A 20,170-nucleotide genomic window follows, 5' to 3' on the forward strand; every position below is an offset into this window, starting at 1 on the left:
CAAGGTCCCCCCCCCCTCCGCCCCCCAATTCTTCCAGGTTATTATATTGTATTGATATCTTCTCGCTCCCCAATATCAAAGTTAAAAAAACTCAAACAAATACGCCACACAGTGCAACGCTGTCGGGCTGAATGCAAAGAAACCTTCAATTTTAAAAGATTACAGAATTTACTTGACCTATTTGAAGCCAAATTCATACAAGTTAGAGTACTGCTAGCGTTCTTAAACTTTTGTTAAACTTCAAGGAGAAGAATGGGTGTAGCAGTTTTATTTTGACACCTGTAATGAAGCAGGAAGTGAGGAACAGGAAGTAGGAAGTTAGAAGCTGTAACCTGCAGGGAGCATGGTCACGGCTGCGTGTCCAATCCACAGCAATCCTTCGCCTGTATTGCTCAGAAAGCAATGACTGCAAGTGTTTTATATTCTTCACGTGTTAACCATTAGGAATAGTGACTTTTACTAGCATTTCAAGGTGTATTGTGAACATAAGGTTGTTTGATATTCATCTGCTATTCAGTTAGGATGTTTTGTATTTTCTTTTCTAGTTTCACTCCGATTCAACATGGTCAGGATGATTTACGATGTGGGAAGTCCATAAAGGAGCACGTACGCTTGCATCCCTGGCTCTTGAAAAGGAGTTTGGCTAGCTGTTTATCGATGCTAACACTTTGGAAGTAAACACATAGGAAGAACAGTAGACCAATGCTTTAAAACTTGAGTCGACGGCCGTTGCACGGGAGCGGTATGGCACTGCTGACGTTTTTTAAAAATATTTATATCTTCGCAATAATACAGCGCAGACATATGGTTTGACGTCTCGCAGAAAGAGACTTCCTGCCTTCGCCCTGCAACATTTTACCTCATTCAGACAAGAAACTGGGCATCGGCGTGTCATGTGACGCTGTGGCAAAAAGTCTTTGTTACACTTGTTCCTTGAGGATTCTAGATCCAAAATTGTGGCTTCGTGCACACGATCCTCTCTCTTTCTGGGATCGTGTCGAAGCTTCTTAAGGAACTATTTCCTGCCTCCGAGTTGCACGATGCAGTGAGCGGCTCCAGCTCCAAAACAGATCTTCTCGTTAATTCACCTGCACAACAAAGTTGTTCAACACGACACACTGGAAGCCTTTGTTCCTCTGGAGAACCGAGCACTGCTGCACTGACGAATGCTGCGAGGATAACCAACAGAACTGAGGAAGAACCTTGAAGTGCAAACTCGTTGAAAAGGGAAGTCTCTGAACACCATCGCAGGGTTTGTGGGGATCAGGTGTCGGTTCGAGTGGGTTGCGTGGTCACAAGTGTTGCACAAGTGTCATTGTGTTACCCCAGCGTGGGCGCGTCTGGAGGGAAATGAACGAGGGCGGCCACATGTTCTGCGCTTTGCTCTGCAGGGGGAGGAAGCCCCCCCCCCTCCATCCCCCACCTCATTTACTTGATGCCTGGTGGGCGGGGCCACAGTGATGGATTGCGATGGAGAAACACACGCATGCTAAAAGCCTCGGGGAGAGATCCCGCGGCGTGCCGGCGAGATGCAAATGCTCACTCATTCATAAAGCTTCCCCACTAATTGTATCTACATCCAAACGGAGTGAAGGTCGTGCATTATCTCCGCCAAACAGGATCATGCGGGTGCACCTCTGCGTCCGTCCGCGGCTGATCTCGCGTTCGGCTGCAGCGAGCGGTTTCTATTTCTGCCTGTAAAGTCACAAAAGGGCCGCAGCTTCTTTTTTTTTTTTTTTGCCGGCGGACTTTTCTGAAGGCAGAGGCTTCCCCGTAGGAAAGATGTTTCTGCATCCGGGTCGTAGAGCACCAGCAGAAGCTCCTGAAGATTTAAAGCCGTAGCGCGCAAAAAATCCAACAATGTTTTCCCATAGAACAAGTAACTTTTCTATTTTTTAACCGAACAAGTTTATTAAAACACCTCCCAATATGTCAAAGCTTTATTTTTGCAGTGCTTTTTGTTGCGGGTTTGGTTTCCTTAAGTCCTAACCTTTCCAGAAAGGTGAGTTATTAGCATATGGGATGAACTATGGAGTTGGAAAAACTCGGGGACCGCTCGAGAGATTTTTGGGAAATCTTGCTCAGAATCATGCTGGATGTTATGAAATAGGTTATAAAAAACATTTTAAATCTGAAAAAACACAGCTATTAGAACTCATTTAGGGTTTATACGACTAATTAAACACGGGGGAGAGAGGTACAGACACCAATCGGGGTCTGACGGGGTGGAACAAGTTAATTGGGAACGTCTGGCGGCTGACCTTTGACTTTTAAATAATCCCCCCACACCCTTTCATCACTTCTTACTACTGAAACAGTACCTCAACCCGATTGGTCCAGTCAACTCTTAAACACTCACTGCTTAATCCACACGTACGTAGATCTGTTGCTTGAGTCAATTTATCTTCTTTGACGTCTTAATTTGTTGTTTGAAGCTCTCAAGCGTTTTAATGAAGATGCTCTCTGAAGTCTCTGGTCTACTTTTGCTTATTGCACCATCAAGCGGTTCAGCTCTTCCTCAGTGTTTCCTTCATCATCACCATCACCATCATTTAATTAACAGTTGCCTCTCACATCTGCCCTTGAGTCTTTTCATCAATAGTTTTCACATTGTGGTTTTCCATTATAATACACATATTTCATTATTCTACCTCTTATGAAATGACTTCTATTGCTTTGTATATCTTGTATGTCCCTATTGTTTATTTGTACACAGAAACAGCACCATACAAAAAGAATATTAACAGAAAGATATTCCTTTTCTAAAAGCCATTCATTTGACTTGAAAAAAAAAAAGCTAAAATTTGCAAGATGCTAACATGCTCACAATGATGATCATCGTGATGAATGTGAGGTTCAATGTTGCAATGTTCATCACCTGAGTTCAGCGTGTTAGCAGGGTAACTTATGCTTATTAGCACATAAACATAAAGGACAGCTGGAGCTGAGAGTTTTATGTATTCAGTGATGAAGTGTTGGTCTAAAAGGATCATTGTGTTGGCGCTAAAATGGCAGATAAAAAGTCAGGCAAATTACACATCTGTTTTATTCCGAGGGTGAAAATACACTTTTGTACCAAATTTCTTGGAGATCCGTCCAATAGATGTTCAAGAAATTTACTTCAAAACCACAAAGGTCGACCTCATGGGGGCGCTAGAGGTCAGAAAGATTCATAAACATACGAAATGTCATCCATGATCCAACCGTTGGGATCATTGCATTTGACGCAAAGTTGATCTCCGACATTTCCGTCCACGGAGCGACACCCTTACCCGATTCCTTTGCTACGCTTCCTTCGTGCTGCCTTCGTTGCTCCTCCGATTGCGGGTTTCTCTCAGCGCTCGTGATGTTGGAGAACGGAAATGAAAGAGGCCCGAGCCATCTGATATCTTGAGCTTTTCCAAGCGGTGAACCACACGGCCACCGAGATCGTCCCAAATATTTTGGAGTGGAGTCAAGGGTAGCGAGACATAAACATCCACTCTCATAATATTGTGTTTATTTTAGCATCGCCTTGCAACTCGTCCACACTCCTTTTCTTTCCCCCCCTCGCTCCGGGGATCTGTGAACGAAGATCCACAACATACAACTGGCAGGTTTCAGCGCTGGTTTCTATGCACTTCTGAAATTTATAGCTTCTTGTCAAGTAAGGACATTTATTACATTTTCCTGATATTTCACAGTTGCCGTCCCCATAACCGACCTGTCGAGAATTGACCATAAATCTTGACTTATGATGGACGACTTAACGACAGTGCGGACACTAGAAGCCCTCTGCAGGACGTGAGCCAGGTCCTCAAATACTGTTCCCCCATCCAGCATGAGCCTTTTAGTCGTTTTCTATCGACAGCACTTCTTCCTCTCCACTTATTCTTCAGCCTTTTGTAGTTTCCTGCCTTGCTGCTCTCACCCTACATCCTTCACACGTATCATCCTCTTTCTCTTCCTTTTTCAAATCAAACCAATATTCTCGACGATCTGGAAATGTTGAGCACCTTGCTGCTTCTTCTTTTCTTTACTGCACCTCTTGGAAGACGTGTCGGATCGTGCCGTGCTCGGATCCCGGCGCGGCGGCGGCGGCATAATCGCAGGTGTGGAAAGTACTGTAGCTTAGGATCTGTGTCAGACAGACACGAGATTCAGAGCGCGCCGAGGGAGGGTAACACAGAGAGAGAGATGCTGTGATGTAATCTTCTCCACAGACAAAGAAAGTCGGAAATGAGGAGAGGAGACAGGCGTGAGAGACGTGGCCTTTTCCGTTAACTTCAAACCAAAAATCCACAAGAGATGCTTAAATTAGTCATATGAAAGTTAATGGGATCAGAGCGCTCGTGTGCATAACTCATGATGCAATGGCTAATTAGACGTGTGTGAAGGTATCCCCGGTCATGCATATTTGATCTTGTGATTGCGTTGGCTCTATAGGTTCTGCAACGTTCAACGGAAGAAGGATCATGAAGGAGAACGTGTTCTGGCAAGTCGACAACTTTGCTGCCAGAAAAGCAACTTGAGAGCAAACGTGTCTTCGTGGTGGCAAATTGTTTTTGGCCTTTAGAGTTATTGTGCTTAAATGATGGCGGAGCATCAGCTGTTACGCTGATGGTGAAGCAGTTATCAGAAATGTTGCATCGGCTTGCAGCAATCCCACAGAAGACACGAGAAAAAGAATGCAAAACATTCACAGAGAACTAAAAGTCCAATATTCACCCTTTTCCTTTCATCTCTGTTTTGGTCTTAACCAAAATTCACCAGCTAGCCGCGAGCTAATTCGCTAGCGTCCAAAGAGTGGCGCTGTGCAGAGACTGTAAAGACACTTTATCACAAGGTTGATGAGAGCTGAAGAGAGACCAAGCTGAAAGAAGCTCCATCGAGCTGAGGATCACAGCGAGACACGCCTCACATGGTGTAATTTCTATCCATGAGTACAAATACTATTGTTAATATCACATATTGTTAAAGTAAAGAGCGGCGTACCTTAATGCACCACTTCTTCTTGAGATGTTCTCCCAACATGCATTGTAAAAAGGCAAGTGTGCTGTTGGAGCTTGGTGTTTATTAATACATGCATTGTGTACGTGTTTGAATGTGCATCAAACATTAAGGAACGACGCATGCTGTTACCACACGCACTACCCGGAGACAGATTTAGATCTCGAGATCATCAGATCGCAGGAGCGCATCACTGCTTCCTTGCCCACTTAGCCGCTCCATCTGTCACTGTCGCCCTCCACCTTTCCCTCAAAGAAGAAGATCGTTGAGCTTTGGAGAGATATTGACTTTGCAAGAGAATACGTGCACATCATCTGCATATTATTTTTCCGGACGTAGAAATTACACGCAGTGCATCCGATGTTTGAAATGGCGCCGCTGCCACTGCTTGTTTGAGGTGAAATTCTCCTCCTTCCTGCTTGTCTCGGTCCTCAACAAAGTTGTTATTATCGCGAATAATTTTTTGCTATGTAAAGATAAAGTGGAATAATGTCTCTGTGAGCCTCTATGCTTTTTTATTTACTTTGCATTTTGACACAGCTCTCACGTCCGTTGAAGCCGATAATAATCCAACCTTCCCCTCAATTAGCTCCGTTAGCATGTTCAACGGGGTTAGCAGCGCTGGCACCGTTAGCACCATTGGCACCGTTAGCAGCGGCTCAGCCACTGCCTCGTCATCGGCTGCAGAAGCAATCAAAAATACTTCAAAGTATGACAACAAGCATTAAATACAGTTGAAGAACGTTTTCTGTGAGTGGGCAGACAATGATGTAATGATCTGGGATGAAAATACTGACTTGGCTCTGATTATTTTTGATTATTTAGTTGCATCTTTTGCCAGCCGTGTGGTTTGATATCTGTTCCAAACAGGACTATTATGGGTTTGTGGGACTGGAACGTCTCGGCTGTGGAGTACAACTCAATCGCATTCACAGCTACGCGGCACCTTTTTACAATAATATTGTCATTCCAGGAGAGTTCGTCAGGCCTTAACATGGAATGAGGGAGGAAAGCCATTATTTATAAAAAAAAAAAAAAAAAGGAGAAGAATGTGAGGTCAACGTTACAGTGAACTCAACCTGTAGAAACCCAGCGTGTAAATTAGTTGTGCGTGCCTGCATGTTGCATGTATATGTGTGTGCGCCTCCTGGTTGCACGTGTGTGTGTGTGTGTGTGTGTGTGTGTGCGTGTTGTTCTCACTGCCTAAGCTGGGAGTGACGCAGCATCATACATCATGCAAGCAGTACATGAGGATAAGGATGGCTGACATTTGGTTGCTTGTCATTTATGATCTATCCACCCTGGGGGAATGGCCATGCTTGCAGATAATCACACACACAGGAATTTGTACACGCACACACACACACACACACACACTGTACTGAAGCCAAGGCGTACTTGTCTTCGGGGTATTGTAAATGGCAGATGTCCCTTTTCAGAGTCAACGGCTTGACTCTGCTTCAAAATCGCTGCTTGACATCATTAAACAATTGTACAGCTTCCCATTCTCTAACATGTTGTTACACAATATGAGTACCGCACAACACACGGTGCGGCTTCAAAGAGGTTTCACAGTGTTGTTTACATGCTGTTGAAATGGTTTTCACAGTCGGATATCGTCATATCAGAGAATGTCCATCGTTTAAGTAGCTTCGTGGATCCACATTTGGCAGCGTGACAACATTACATTACTACGCACACAACCGGCCCGTCCACATTCATGTAGTCTACTGACTGCAAACACACACACACACACACACTCCCACGGAGTCATTTAGAGAGCAGCTGCTCCGCTGTTGGAATCCCACCTTTATTTTTAAACCGGCGGTTCAGTCAGGAGGCACCAGATGAGCGTAATGATGTGAACGTGTCACAACAAAAGCATTTGGAAGGGCTGTTTAATCCCCGTCAGGAGGCTTTTTTAAAAAATTTTTACCTTTGCCTTAATTATTAATCAACACTGAATTAGCGTGCACTGGGTTTGAGGGTTGTGGCGAGGGGTTTGAGGTTTGGCGACGTGGGAGAAAGTGAGCTCGCGAACACGTTGAGTCTATTGTTTCTACTTTGAGAGTCGGCGAATAAAGAGCCGGGATTTATTGAACCCGAGACAAGTTAATCAGTCAGTCGTACTCATGTGATCCACATTCAGTCCAGTTATAACTGCGGTTCCCACACTGCAGCATCGATTAAATATCGCTCCATACAAAAATTGTGTTTTTTTTTTTTGAGAGGTCGCAGTGACCTTGACCTTTGACCTTTGTCCACCAAATTCCAATCTGTTGATTGTGATGTCCAAGTGGACGTTTGGGCCAAATGTGAAGGAACACCCTTGAGGCGTTCCTGACGTGTTGCGTTCACAAGAGCCGGACAGATGCGACCTTTGACCCCAAACACCCGAAAAGTCTTTCTGAAGCTGCGACAGCTGTGTGTTTGGTATCAGGATGTGCTCGCACGGACAACGCCGCCTCGCTGCTTCTTTTCTCTTCCCGGTTGATGGAGAAAGAAAGAGTCGCTGGATGAAACGGGTGCGATGAAGTTACTTCTGTGCGCGTTCAAAGCCACATTTCCTCTCTGTGGACTTTCCTGACACGCAGAATATTTGATCTTGAACATGAGATTTATTCACGGAATAAAAATAAATGAATCTATCTTTTGTAATTTAATATTCTACATATTTGTTCCAGTTTGCCTCTCAAGCTACACCTATAGAAATAACAGAAAAGAGTATATTCAAACATTTACTCCATGCATCACACGGCTCAAGGCTTGTAGGTTACGCAAAGAAAGATCTGTAAGGGCTGTTAGAAACATCACACATAGAGGAAGAAGTGGACACGCCACAAAACATCTTGTCCAAGTCCCTGAAGTCACAGGATGACAAAGGTGCCACCCGACAACACAGACCCTCCCTCGAAAGAAAGATCGATGGTTGAGCAAGAAATCAAATCTCAGATGGCCTTATGTGTGCGTTTTGTTCTCATGTCCTCGACTTGTCCTTTCAAAAGTAGACAACACAAACTCGTGGAAAAGCCATCTGTACATCTCCCAACTCCCTTTGGAGGGGAAATTGGTTTCCAGACACACGGCCGAACGAAGAGTTAGATGCTATTTGTTGGAGGCGACTGATGGCGCTTCCTTTTGTTCTGGGAAGCAAAGCCAGGCTGAGAGTGTCCAGTCTCCAGCTGTAAAGCATGCGTTGTGCTCTTAAAGCTCAGTGTGGCATCGTCCATGTGGCCGGTCCTGTGACTCCCGTTAATTTCGAACAGATTTTTGATGCCGGCTCATTCCGGGAGCCCTCTCTCTTTAAAGTTGTCGGATGAGAGGAGGAAGTCAATGAGAGCTCTGTTTGATTGTGAGAGCGCTGCATTGTCTCTTTCATTTGCCAAATGTTCTGAAAGCTCGAGTCAAGACCGTAAATCCAAAAATCGAACTGAAAAACATCTTTTGTGGGAGAAGCGCTCGGTTCTTGAACCACTAAAAGCAGAGGTCTGTATGTTTGATGCTGAATGTGCATCCCCTGACTGCACGTGCCAGCTCCTATTTCATGAATAACAAATCGGATAACATGATCTCACGACGAGCACAAAGTGACCCAGTGACACCAGACTTTTACAGGACCAAGCATCCCCGTGGGAACAGAAGGACGTATTAAAGGGAACGTTGCTGCATCCATTGGTTCCCATCGAGAAAGGCGTACTATAGGAAAACAATGGTTTTCGCGTTTTTAAGAGTCACATCTGGTGTGATCGGCCCCTAAAACCTCCTTTTTCTCTCTTCACCTCTCGCTTTCCGCCGGGATGCAAACCTTTATCGATGAAACCGCATCACCACCATCAGCTCTTCTTGGCAAACTGCTACGTTTGGATCGTGTTTACTGCACCTGTCATGAAAAAAAAACTGGCTTTGCAATGCATGGATGAGGGCCACGTGTGCTGTGGGAAGTGTAGCTGGTGCAAAGCCAAGAGGAAAGGATTCAGGCTGGATGTCAGAGAGGCAGAGCGAACACATGGGCCAGCTTTACAAAATCCTGGAAGGCCCAGGTGAACTAGACCATCTGATGTCTGATGCGAGCCCATCGCTGGCTGAGGTTGGGCAGGAATGGCCTCCGGGACAGCCGGAGCGATGTCATGATGCACCAATGAAACTGTACGACAACTTAAGGAGGACTAAGTACAGCGGTATCAGAACGAACGGCGGGAAAAAAAACATTGCAACGAGGATGCCGTTGTAAAAAACCCACTTCGTTCAAACTGTAACACAAGCTGTGATGGATGCAGGCAATCTGCTCATAGTGGTGGCAGAAGACATCCTTCATACGCGCTTGCCAAAACCCAAACTCGCCAAGTTGTCAGTTGCTAATAGCCAAACACCCTTCAAAACAATACGGAGCGAAGACGTGAAGGGTTCAACCTGAGTGTGTTTCTGGCTGCAGAGTAACACACTCGCCTCCATTAACACTCGTTGCCCCACTGGCCTGGAGAAGGGAGGGGGGGGGGGGGGGTTCAGATAAGTGAGTGAGGAGTCGTCTGACGGACACCATCAAACAGGCAAAACAGGCAGTACAAGGTGTTTTAAGAAAGTCAGAGTCATTGCAACCAAGACAGGAGCTTGAGCAAGAAGCCGTAACCGCCCACCTCAAAGTCTTACAAGTGTGCTGCAGCAGAGATAAAAGATTAGCCGTGGACAGACACGGAGATGCACACAGACACACACGCACACACACAAAGGAGACCGTTTTACAGAACGGCAAACACATAAGGACCTAGTTCAGTAACTGTAACTGTAAAATATGAGCGACACGTGTGTTGCAAATGTACTTTGAAGCGTCCATTGTCAAAAAGAAAGAAGATGTTTTGAAGCAGCAGTATGTAATCACGTGAATGAGTCGGTGCATCATGAGCCGGGGAACATTTAAGGAGCAAAGCACAAAAGGAAAGCTAAAGCGAGCACATATATAGTTTATACCTATACACGGTATATAAAGCATGCAGCCGTACTTCAGATATCCATTCGCTCCATCATAATCCTCTTAAAGAAAATCATCTCCCACTTTCCATTCTTCAGATTGTGATGCTTTCACAGCGCAGGGTTTTTGTGCGGCACAGACAAATATAAAGAGACCGATTCAAGGTTCTCGCTCACGAGGTAACAGAAGTGTCTCTCTCTTCAAATTGTAAGTTTCACCATCATCAAAAGCTGAACTTCCAGCTGTTGTCAAGCGAAACGATCGGCTCCCAGCATTGTCCTCCGACACTTGACCTGTAGTGGTTTTAAGAAACATCTAATTGTATCTGAAAGCCTCTGAGGGTGAACGGGACAATGTGTTGGAGGCCACGGACGAATCCCCCGTCCAGCTCCGGCCATGTTAATTCATTTATTCCGCTTCACATTGGCAAACTAGCGTTGAACCTGCATTGTTCGGTCATAATTGGACCAATGAATCGGAGCACGGCAGTCACGCTCTCACGCCGACAAGTTACTGAACACCACACGACAGTAACGCATGTGTGAGTTCACCTCGTGTTTCCCTCAAAGATGGAATATAACATCATTATATTAAAGCAATGTAAGATTTCTAACTGGAACACTCGTTTGTGTAGTTTGGGACTGCAGACGAGACGCACAACAGCGGCTGTATGTAAAAGTACATTTCTTGAAAACATGAGATACGTTTCTGTCATTACAATTCAATCACACTGACAAAACCTGTTCTTCTCCCAAAGAGTCCCTCTTCCTCCGTAAAGTAGAGCTTTACAGAGGCTCTCAACATAGCGGCAGCCGGACAGTGCAAACAGCGCTAGCACTGCAAACAGCGCTAGCACTGCAAACAGCGCTAGCACTGCAAACAGCGCTAACAACAGTGCAAACAGCGCTAGCACTGCAAACAGCGCTAAGAACAGTGCAAACAGCGCGAACACTGCAAACAGCGCTAACAACAGCGCTAACAACAGTGCAAACAGCGCTAACAACAGCGCAAACAGCGCTAACAACGGTGCAAACAGCGCTAACAATAGTGCAAACAGCGCTAACACTGCAAACAGCGCTAACAACAGTGCAAACAGCGCTAACACTGCAAACAGCGCTAACAACAGTGCAAACAGCGCTAACACTGCAAACAGCGCTAACAACAGTGCAAACAGCGCTAACACTGCAAACAGCGCTAACAACAGTGCAAACAGCGCTAGCACTGCAAACAGCGCTAACAACAGTGCAAACAGTGCTAACAACAGTGCAAACAGCGCTAACAACACTGCAAACAGCGCTAACAGCACTGCAAACAGTGCTAACAACACTGCAAACAGCGCTAACAGCACTGCAAACAGTGCTAACAACACTGCAAACAGCGCTAACAACAGTGCAAACAGCGATAACAACACTGCAAACAGTGCTAACAACAGTGCAAACAGCGCTAACAACAGTGCAAACAGCGATAACAACACTGCAAACAGTGCTTGCAGTGCAAACAATGGCAAAAATGCTGGGAGAGGAAACAGTGTCTATATCTTAACATGGCAAATATCTTCTTTCTATAGTATGGCTTGTTTCGTAACTGTGTGTGTGTGTGTGTGTGTGTGTGTATGTGTGTGTGTGTGTGTGTGTGTGCGTGGGTGTGTGAGAGACTGTCTATAATAAATGTGCATTCATTAAGCGCCGTGTCAGTGACCTCTTCATTGATGTCGGAGCACAAAGTGAGGATGAGGAGGCGTTTCTGAATGTGGAGACGCGTGCGTGTGCATGTGTGCATGTGTGTGTTTGTGTGTGTGTGTGTGTGTGTGTGTGTGTGTGTGTGGATGAGCGCGCCCACTCCTTACTAACCGTGATCAGTGATGTACCCGTGACTCTTTTGTCTGGAATGTTTCCACATTTCACAACTCTATGTTAGATTGAACACGTCTCAGCTAAATAACCTTTTCATATAAACAACAATAATAATAACCAGGATGAAGGAAACCCGGAATTATCTTATTAACACACGCATGATGTAACCACCACCCACACACACACACACACACACACTGCCCCTCTACCTCTAAACATCCTTCCCTCCCACGTCGGTGTGAAAACGTGGACTCTATCCTGTCGCCCAGTGAGACTAACGGGGTTACATCACCTTCACACGGAAGCATCAAGTGACACACACACACACACACACACACACACACACACACACACACACACACACACATACTTGCATAACACTGGATGTGAGGTTGCAACCAATTACCGTCAGTATGGATTTAGCTGATTTCATTGTTAATTAATGTGACAATTGTGTTCTTAATAAATTAGTCTAATTAAAAGATTTACTCATCGGACCAGCGCTTAAGATAAAAGATCACGTGTCGTTCAGTCCGTGACCAACATTTATTGCATTGATAATGGGACGAAACATCCACACACTTAAGGATCCATGATCAGCAAATATCTGGCCCTCAGAAAAGCTTTCAGTTGAGTTACTTTTCGGTCGATGGATAATTGTTTCAGCCGCTCCAGAAGCTTGAACCGGACAAATATTTGTCAGTTTTAATCCCACGAACGGTCGGCGACTAACTTTCTTCCCCGTCAACTAACCGATCGATGAGCGGTTTCTGCAGCAGAGCGTTTGTTTTCGGGTTTCTTTTTGTTGTTTTTTTCTGCTGCAGACAAACAACGGAATAAAGGCCCGATCCTGTGGATGTGACACACACACACACACACACACACACACACACACACACACACACAGGAACACGCGAACAACAGGGTTCCTTTGTGTTCTCGAACATCATGTGAAGCAAGAACAAATTGACAATTTACAGACTCCCTCCCTCCGGCAGCCGATGCTCCACGCCGCTCGCTCTTTCTTGTTGGATATTGGATTTGTATTTATTTTTTGTATTATTATCATTATTACTTGGGAGCGGTGGAGAGCGTCGGCAGCACACAATGTCTAGATGTCTGCTGGGATGTGCGTCCTGGACGTCAGGGCAACGTGCAGGCTGCATCGAGAGCTTTTTTATTTTCTGTTTTATCAAAGCCGGAACAGTGAGAACCTTGAATAAAGCTTTATTCCCCGCTCTGGCTGAGTTCAATTAGAGAACAACAACAACGAAATGACGCCTTGCACAAGGGTTTGTCAGTTTAACCGCGCAGCATGAAACCCCTGAATGAATTTGGAGAAATCAAATCAACATCTTTCCACCAAATCAGTTGGAGCGAGAAGGATCATCCCGAGGGTGAGAGGGAATCACTCCAAATGCTCAGAGAGCTGCTCGGCCGGCGCCGCTTGTGCGCTGGGTAATGCTCATGCGGAGAGGGTGCGCGGTTACTTATGCATTATGTAAGTTTCACGACAACCAATCCGCTGAGGAGACATACATGGAGTGGAGCGATGCTGTGGCTCGGATACTCGCGGCTCGTGTTTCCTGAAGGAAGCATGCACACGTGGAGCTGCCGAGAGGCTTCTGATAGCCACGATGTGCCTTTAGAGAGACTCAGTTACACACACACACACACACACACACACACACACACACACAGCCCCCCCCGTCCTCTTAGTGCAGGATCGACTGGCAAGTCACTTGTGGGGACAGGAAACCACTTAGTCGCCTGTCAATTCAGATTTCAACCACTTTGTATAATTTGAAAAAAAAAAGCATTCTGACATTTACAAGAGGACGCGTCAAACCTCGGCTGCTTCATTAAAAGTGTGCACGCTGAAAGGAAGCGTGTGGTTCTGTTAGCGTGTGGTTCTGTGAGCGTGTGGTTCTGTTAGCGTGTGGTTCTGTGAGCGTGTGGTTCTGTTAGCGTGTGGTTCTGTGAGCGTGTGGTTCTGTGAGCGTGTGGTTCTGTGAGCGTGTGGTTCTGTGAGCGTGCACGTGCGCGACAGGACTGTAAATGTCGCGGCTAATGCAAATGCTACGTGAGCGTTTCCCCGGGTGGAGGCGCGTCGGGCGGAGCTGCAGGAGGCCGTGGGCTCGTCGCGGCGTCGCGGCGTCGCGGCGTGGAGACGCTCAGCCGGCGGTCTGACGGGAGGCGGAGGAGGAATGCGTGGCGGAGGTTTGAACACAGAAAGCAGGTCGGACCGGATGCAGCGAGCGGTGGAGCCGGAGCCCCGGGGGAAAGAACACACAACCTCGCTGCGGCCTGCGAACCTCGTTTTCATGAGCTAACACAACGCAGCGTATGCAAATGATCTCATCCGAGGACTTGAGGATACAGCTCAAGTGCCCGAGTTCAAGTCCCCGAGTTTAATTCCGTCAGTTCAAGTCCCTTAGTTCCAGTCCTATAGTTCCTGTCCCCCAGTTCAAGTCCCTCAGTTTAAGTCTTCTAGCTCAAGTCTTCTAGTTCAAGTCCCCGAGTTCAAGTCCCTCCATTCCAGTCCTATAGTTCCAGTCCCCCAGTTCAAGTCCCTAAGTTTAATTCTTCTAGTTCAAGTCTTCTAGTTCAATTCCTCACAGTTCAAGTCCCTCAGTTCAAGTCCCCCAGTTCAAGTCCATCAGTTCAGGTCCCCGAGTTCCAGTCCCCTAGTTTAATTCCGTCAGTTCAAGTTCCCAAGTTCAAGTCCCTCAGTCCCAGTCCCATTGTTCAAGTCTCCGAGTTCAAGTCCCTCCGTTCCAGTCCTATAGTTCAAGTCCCCGAGTTCAAGTCCTTCCGTTCCAGTCCTATAGTTCCAGTCCCCCAGTTCAAGTCCCTAAGTTTAATTCTTCTAGTTCAAGTCTTCTAGTTCAAGTCCCTCAGTTCAAGTCCCTCAGTTCAAGTCCCCCAGTTTTAGTCCATCAGTTCATGTCTCCTAGTTCAAGTTTTCCAGTTCTCGTCCGTCAGTTTTAGTCTTTAATTTAAGTCCCCTAGTTCAGCTCTTCTAGTTCTAGTCTCTCAGTTCAAGTCTCCAGGTCTTGGTTCTAGTCCCCCCAGCAGTGAATGCAGCTCCTACCGTAGTGAGAGGCTCTGCCAGAGGCGTCTGGGGTTCATGGGTGTCGAGTCAAGACGTCCAGAGGGAAAGTCCTTTAGCCCTCATGTGAGGAACCAGAGCTCCGTGCAGCAGCAGCCGGGTGGGAACTCTGGTGTGCGCCGTATGCGCGCTCAAGCGCTCCCTCACACTCCCTCTCACACACACAGCCAGGACAGCTGTGATCGGGAGAGGAGAGACAGAGAGAGAGAGAGAGAGAGAGAGAGAGAGAGAGAGAGAGAGAGAGAGAGAGAGAGAGAGAGAGACGGATAAAAGCAGACGTGTTGCTGGTCTCTCTCTCTCTTTCTCTCTTTCTTCCTCCCTCCCCTCTCTCCCTCTCTCCCCTTTCACTCTCTCTCCCTCCCCCTTTCCCTTCGTCCTGTCTCTCTATCTATCTCTCACACTCCCTCTCTCCCCCATTTCTCTCTCTCTCTCTCTCTCTCTCTCTCTCTCTCCTCTCTCATTTTCTCTCTCTCTCTCTCTCTCTCTCTCTCTCTCTCTCTCTCTCTCTCTCTCTCTCTCTCTCTCTCTCTCTCTCTCTCTCTCTCTCTCTCTCTCTCTCTCTCTCTCTCTCTCTCTCTCTCTCTCTCTCTCTCCCTCAGCCTCTCTTGCTCTGCTTTCCCTCTCATTTGCCACACTGTACTTTCGCTCTCTGTGACACACACACACACACACACACACACACACACACACACACACACACACACACACACACACACACACACAGTAGGATGCTCTCACTGTAGATTCCTGCATGCAGAATGTCTTTCAAATGTTTTTGTTTTTTTTTGCCTGTTTAACTATTTAGACTCTTTCTTTTCTCACATTTGTTTTCCCCCCTTCAACCTTTTTTTTTGTTGTTGTTGAAAAGTCCCATCCACTCTCCCGACAGCAGCTCTACTTCCCAACTGGAGCAGAACATTAAATTGTAATGCACGTGCACGCAGCACGGGAGCAGGACGCGCGAGGAGACGCACGTCTGGATGCAAATGACAGCAAAGCGTCGCGTTCACACAGGAAAGTGAAACAAAAGACTTCAAAATCAGCTGTGTGGCTCACACGCAGGTGAGACGGAAGGAGCTTTTTTTTTAAAATATATTTATATGCATATCAATATAAAAAGCTCCGTCCGGTTGGGAAGCTGTGAAATGCAGTTCATTGATTGCGGCATCGTGAAAACACGGCAGCGCAAGTGCATTCATTCATGTTTGTGTAGAAATGTTCCCTCATTCAGAGCCGAGCAGATCAGAGGGAGACAGAATGAATAAAACATACAGGGGGGCGGGCTGGACAGCAGCCAATCAGCATCCACATCACCGCGCTGACGGTGACATGCCGACAGCTGTGACGTTGTGTTCATTCACGTTGTCCCGTGTTGAGTGTGTAAAGAGTGTAACCCCCTCGGTGGTGCCGGCGGGCAGCTTGAGGTGATTGTTATCTGCACGCTGCGACTGAGCTAAAACCAACAAACAACACGCACGATGAGGATGGAGAGACGCACAACTGCCTGCAGCAGCGCGCCGCCAGCTCACGAGCTGGTCATGTGTGGTGAGCGTGACGTCACGGGGAAGTACCGGTTTGTTGTGCAGCAGGTCAGCTGGAGTTATTGTTCCTTTGTGAGTTGTTGTTCCTTTGTGTCTCCCTCCTATGGTTTCGGTCGACGTGGCTTCAATGCAGCAGAGAAGTGTTCACTACCGCTGCGAGATTACAGATTAAGGCTTCCAGATTAAGAAATGTACTTGTGTTAAAGTATGTAAGGGTTGTGAGCAACAAGTATTAAAAGTATGGAAAAATGTATGTATATATAAAACATATATATGTATACGTATACATAAATATATATGTAATTCTTGACTAAAATCAACAACTTAAAATGTAGATAATAAAGGAAATTGTAGGAAGAAGAGAAGGAAGAAGAGGAGGAAGAGGAGAAGGAGGAAGAAGAGGAGACGATGATTTAAGCGTTTACTAATCAGACCTCTTGAAGGTGACTTGCGGTGAACCCCGTGTGATGTGAGCTGCAGGAAACACAAACACATGTCACCATTCAGCAGTGCATCACCATCTATGAAGCGCTCATATGTTCACATCCCCTGGGAACGCCGGCAGCAGATCAGAACAGCAGCTCTCTGTCTTCAGCGCCGTGAAGATGAGTTTTCCAGTTGATCCGATAAAGATTCATATGAAGTTTATCTAATCTCCAATTATCAGAAAAACTCTCAGATTTTGAGATAAATGTTTTTACTCAAGAGGAATGAACGGAGGTTTGGAGCCAGAAAAGTAACTATAGCTATAAGTATGTTATAACTATAACTATAAGTATATTATAACTATAAGTAGAATATAACTATAAGTAGAATATAACTATAAGTATATTATAAGTATAACTATATTATAACTATAAGTATATTATAACTATAAGTAGACTATAAGTGGACATATATTGTAGTGTACTGTCTATATTGTATATATTACAGATCAAACAGATGTTCTTCTTGACTTCATGTCCATAGTTTGTGCCTCCCAGCTCCTCATAGCTCCTCCCAGCTCCTCATAGCTCCTCCCAGCTCCACATAGCTCCTCCCAGCTCCTCATAGCTCCTTGCAGCTTCTCATAGCTCCTTATAGCTTCTCATAGCTCCTCATAGCTCCTCATAGCTCCTCATAGCTCCTTGCAGCTTCTCATAGCTCCTTATAGCTTCTCACAGCTCCTCATAGCTCCTCCCAGCTCTTCATAGCTTCTCATAGCTTCTCATAGCTCCTCCCAGCTCCTCATAGCTCCTCATAGCTCCTCATAGCTCCTCATAGCGCCTTATAGCTCCTTATAGCTCCTCATAGCTCCTTATAGCTCCTCATAGCTCCTCATAGCTCCTCATAGCTCCTCATAGCGCCTCATAGCTCCTTATAGCTCCTCATAGCTCCTCATAGCTCCTTATAGCTCCTCATAGCTCCTCATAGCTCCTCATAGCTCCTCATAGCTCCTCATAGCTCCTCCCAGCTCCTCCTCCATCTTTCCCTCAGGGCGGTTGGTGAACATAACATTAAAGCAGCTGAGTGGCTTCACGTTGCTGCGTTTTCAACGGCATTGTGTGCCATTTCTATTCTACTTTGTTCCCAGTATGCGGGTCCCAGCAGGGGTCTGTCTGCATGGATAATAGATGTATAGTTCTACATCAACACCGTCACCGTCTCATCCGTCATCATCGTGCCTCTTTCATTGTCTCTCTTTCTTTCCCCCGCTTTAATAACTTCCTGTTCGTCTCTAATTATTGGGCGTTATTGAGCAGCAACCCTGTTTGATAACTCGGCCTTCATGAACCCCGGGAGAGACGGAGGGAAAAGAGTGTTTTTTTTTATCTGGATGAAAGAGAAGAGGAGCTGCACTCTGACTAATCAATCATCCCGGTTTTCTCAGGTGTGATGTTGTCACGTTCAGGCTGTTGGAACACGACGCCTGACGAATCAAAGCTTATCATCCATTTATTTTTTCAAAATTGGCACATTTAACTTCAGGTGCGACGACTTCAGAGGGAAGCGCAGAGTGACTCCGTGGACCTTAATGGACCACGCCGTGCTAAAGCGTCCCTGCTTCCCTTTGAAGTCGTTCCCCTTGAGCATCAAACACTGACAGCGCAGCGAGCGAGGAGCACCATGTTCACCTGTCCGTATCGTGGTAGTTTAGCAGCGGCTGCGTACTTTCGTGCAGCTTTGGCAGGAAGTTGAGGGTGTGTGGCGATTGGTGTGTGGCGATTGGTGTACGGCGTCCTCCACGCCGCACGCATCAAGCCCATGGTGGGGGGGGGCGTGGCTGCAAGGGAAACCAGGAAGTAAACCTTTCAATCCTGACTGAATCGTGAGTGGATCATCTAAAAGTCGAAGAGACAACTCACTCAAAGACCCGAGCGACACAGCATGGATGAAGATCCTTTGTGCGATCCAACAAGACATATTTTTACCGGACAAGTGAAAGCTTTGACCTGCTGGTGGCGCTACAGGAAGACTGAGCGAGGGGATTCCCAAAGTGGGTGGGATTCACCCTCTGGAGAACATGAACATCTGTACAAAATGTAAAGGGGATCAAGCGAAGAGTCGTCGAGATAGTTAAACCTTAGCCTTTCACATCCACCGACTCATGACACAAAGTCCCGCCCCTCCAACACAGACCGACCAATCGTAGCGTAGCAATCGACCCGGCTCCGGCCCGTGGGGGGGTCCGGCAAGCCCTCGGGCTCAGCTCCACAGACTCTCGTGCAATTTTGTTTTTAGATGGTTCTTCACGGTGAACCGTTGCGTAACCGCGATACTAAAGGTCAGGACTTCACTCTGACGGTGATGAGTTCGAGTGTCAGTTTGAGTCAAATCCCACGGAAGCAGTTTTTATCTGCTCGGCCGACTGGAACGAAATGATTAACGAGTAATTGAGTTCTACAACGCAGCGGAGATAACCGTGACCTTGGGCTGCGGTAAACAAGCAGTACAGTGTTGAAAAAGAAGAAGAAGAAAAAAGTCCTCCGTCTCCGATATGAACAAACAAATACATTAAGAACTCATTAATGCAGCTCGAGCCGGAGCCGGAGCCACAAATACCCCGGAGAGAGGGTCTCTGGAGGGTGTTGGGTCGCCTCCCTTTGTAAAGCTTATTATCGTCCCTTCACACGAAGTGGTGGTCCACCGATTAACGCCAGTTTTGATGCAATCGGCTGAGGCCTGCGATCTCCACAAGGAATTACAACCACAACAAAAGTGTGTAGACGTGCTGGCGGCCTGTAGCCGTGCAGGGGCGACGTTAGTGCTCCCTCTGGTGGCGAGGAGGGGATCGTCCTACGAGCAGAAGACAGTGGACGCTGGGAAGCAGGAGGAAGATGTGACAACGGCGGATGTAACGCTAGCTGGCGAGTAGCTAACCGCTAGCGCCCCGGGGGAGCAGAACCTCCAGCTTTCTCTCATGAGAAAAGAAAACCTCGGACAGAACCTGGACCCGGCAGGTTACAAATGACCGTTGGCTAAAGTTTAGACGTTATAAATCGTCTTTGGTTTTTTTTCTCTGCTCCGTAGCGTGAGGTGACCGATGCAGTGGCTGAACACGGGAGAGGTGTGAGCATCGGGTATCACGGCTCACTCAGATTTCATCTCTCTTGACCTTCTCTCCCGCGTTGTAGTGACAGTGTTTTATTCTTCATGCCCTCTGCACATTTCGCCCTTTAAGCAGAAAAAAGTGCATCATGTCCTCCACTGCTCGCTCCTCATAGCTCCT

At 46.6% G+C, this 20,170-nt stretch overlaps 1 protein-coding gene across 1 annotated transcript in view; it reads right to left on the bottom strand.

The window, feature by feature from the left end:
* The window catches only part of opn7b (opsin 7, group member b), a 58,888-nt gene extending 43,855 nt beyond the window's left edge, over positions 1-15,033 (bottom strand). Inside the window, exon 1 of the mRNA XM_068598260.1 lies at positions 14,903-15,033. The gene's annotated coding sequence lies outside the window, so the exon portion shown is untranslated. The remainder of the gene's footprint in view (positions 1-14,902) is intronic.
* Between the last annotated feature and the right edge of the window lie 5,137 nt (positions 15,034-20,170).

This window comes from Clinocottus analis, unplaced genomic scaffold (assembly GCF_023055335.1).
Source record: "Clinocottus analis isolate CAN_PGR_092001 unplaced genomic scaffold, fCliAna1.0.p SCAF_4, whole genome shotgun sequence".
Lineage (NCBI taxonomy): Eukaryota > Metazoa > Chordata > Actinopteri > Perciformes > Cottidae > Clinocottus > Clinocottus analis.